Here is a 2,754-nt window from a genome sequence, read left to right as displayed (position 1 = left end):
AAGTTCATCAATGCATTTCTCACTTTCCAAACCACCATCAGAATACCCTTGGCAATATACTAAACACATAGACACCAAACATGATGGAAAAAGATTGAACTGTCATGTGTTCATTCATTTGTTCATTAACAGCTGAATTTGTGGAAGATGTTGCATTACAAATAGCTGTCACTGAGAATACTTATTTCTCTGAATAAGTATGAGATGGATATGTGTAGTTTACATCAGTCTTAAGGTTTCCAAACATAGTTGTGAATGGATTTGGATGGATCAGTTTTGGCCTTTCTTTGTTTCACCCACTACTGCTGAGGTCCTGAGGAATGTTTATGGCCGTCACAAATCAGGTCATTAGGGATCCATCTCTAGATGGGTGAAGGGCAGAAACTGCATGTGGACCAATGAGAAGTCCTGTCCTTCCTGGGCTTGGTACTAGAGGTCTTCTTCTTGCCCTCAAAGAGGTGTCTGGCTGTTGTCCAAGCATCTTTATCTGATGGCGTTGGACATCTTGTTTGTGCTAGTCCAACAAGATCCAATCAAAATGGAGCAAACCTTTGTCCACTGTTATGGGCAAAGAGGGGCCCGGCCATAAACTGGGCCCTGGAATTCTGCTGTCCACTACACTTTTCGGAGATATGAAGGATGCAATACTACTCTATAGGTACTCAAGATTGACATGAGATTGACTGAAACTGAGTGTTTCACCCCCCTCCCCCCTTAAAGTTATGGACAGCAGCTTTAACAAAGACACATTTGACTGATCAAAAGTGACAGTAACAACATTTATAATGTTACAAACAATTTTTTTAACGTATTATTTATTTTCAACATTGATTAAAATAATCATCATTATTAATAAGTGAGAAATATAATAATTGATCATTATTGAATACCAAATCAGCATATATGACAATGGAAATAGTGTGTGATATACAATTAGATATAAAATTAATATAACTCACATTTTACACTTACAATTGTACATTTCAAAAGAATTAATACAGCATATACATGTATAATAGGATAAAGTATAATAATATATAATTTATAAAGTATAATATATTAGAATACTTATGCATAATATAATTGTATAATCTAAACGCAATAAAATATATATTAAGTGCACTTAATACAAATAAGCATGTTCACTAATTGTGTGTGTGTGTGTGTGTGTGTGTGTGTGTGTGTGTGTGTGTGTGTGTGTGTGTGTGTGTGTGTGTGTGTGTGTGTGTGTGTGTGTGTGTGTGTGTGTGTGTGTGTATTTGTGTGTGCGCGCGCGCTCGCCCGGTAGGCTGCGCTATGCTCGCGCCCGCAGGAGTCGCTCTTCCCCCCTTCAGTGCGCGCGCCTCCCCGGTCCCACGCCGAGAGAGAGAGAGTATGTGTGTAAGAACGCGTGTGTGTGAACGCTGGAGCACATTGCTGTTGCAGGAGCTTCGGCGAGACGGTCGCACTACCGATGCGCGGTCGGATACGGAACTTCTCATGGATACGCCAAAGTAGCGCGCGGACGCCTGCCACTCACCGAACGGATTTATCACTCACGAGGATAGGTATGCAAAATGAAGTCATATGCAGTTTGATCATTAATGAACTGAGTGAAAGTTGAAAGATGGGCGGCCGATGGGGGCAGCTTGCATGAAGGGGGGCAAGTATTAAAGAGGTTTATTCCGCAGTAAAGGCATGCGTTCCATTGGCGGCGTTACGCGTTTGCAATGCATCTCAGGGATAAACTGTGATTCTGTACTGATCTTTTGATTAGATGTGCAGTGCATCCAGGAGAAGGTGGGATGTCTTAGCAGCCTGATTTAAGTTGTCACGGGGGGACAGATAAGAGACAGGGGGGGATATCTGCACACAGAAGACTTGTGGACACGCAGAGGGCAGAGAAAGTTGTTGGAGGTGTGGTGGACGGTAATGCATGCATGGTGCAGTGACAAGATGGGAAGCTCAAAAGGTCCCGAGCATCCATGAACGGGCTGTAAATTTACAGGCGGCCCCCCGGTGCGTGTGTGTGTATTCTCAAAGGGCCCAGTGCATCTTTTAATTAAAACCCACGGAGCACAGACTGCACACCACAGATCATCCACAAGAGTGTGTAGTCTATGCGTGTGTGTGCTCCTCGTATTAATGTGCTGAATTCACTTTTTTCCCTCGCCATCCTCACAAGATTGGCTTCACACCGCTCTGCGCTCGGATGATGTTGGCGTGCTCCGCACATCAATGGGATACACACTCTCTGAAATGCGACACTGCTCTGCGTTAGGTGAATACTGAGAGATATAGGGTCAACTAGACGGATATACGCATGCTTGGATGCATATACATATGCATCTAAAAGGCATGTTGAGTTGTTCATAAGCATTCAATCCAATGGGTTGTTGCTAAAAAGAAACATAAGCCTACTTCAGTTTTGTTTCTACCGCTTTTATCACTTTTATAAATGAATAAATGCCAGCATTCGATTCCTTTCTATATGTTTTTGGGACAAATGCAGGCTGGACAGGTTTATTAATGAGAACTTTTGTGATTTGGTTTGTGAAGATCTTTTGTAATCCACTTTATAAGTTAAAGCTCCACTCCACTCAAAAAACAATAATGCACTTATCATGTTGTTCTACCTTTCTTCTGTAGAACACAAAAGGATATTTAAAAAATAATAATAATAATAAATGTGACTATGCATTGAAAGTCAACGGGGTCCAATCATCTTTTGTCTTCAGGTTTGGGACCACATTGATGACATCATTTTCATTTTTG

At 41.7% G+C, this 2,754-nt stretch overlaps 1 protein-coding gene across 5 annotated transcripts in view; it reads left to right on the top strand.

The window, feature by feature from the left end:
- Positions 1–1,387: 1,387 nt before the first annotated feature.
- The window catches only part of fat3a (FAT atypical cadherin 3a), a 211,446-nt gene continuing 210,079 nt past the window's right edge, over positions 1,388–2,754 (top strand). For all 5 annotated transcript variants that reach the window (XM_067450195.1, XM_067450198.1, XM_067450196.1 and 2 more), the window contains exon 1: positions 1,388–1,547. The gene's annotated coding sequence lies outside the window, so the exon portion shown is untranslated. The remainder of the gene's footprint in view (positions 1,548–2,754) is intronic.

The sequence above is a fragment of the Pseudorasbora parva genome, chromosome 8 (genome assembly GCF_024679245.1).
Source record: "Pseudorasbora parva isolate DD20220531a chromosome 8, ASM2467924v1, whole genome shotgun sequence".
Lineage (NCBI taxonomy): Eukaryota > Metazoa > Chordata > Actinopteri > Cypriniformes > Gobionidae > Pseudorasbora > Pseudorasbora parva.
The sequence above is the reverse complement of the archived record's forward strand: the minus strand, read 5'-3'. Positions and strand labels throughout refer to the sequence as shown.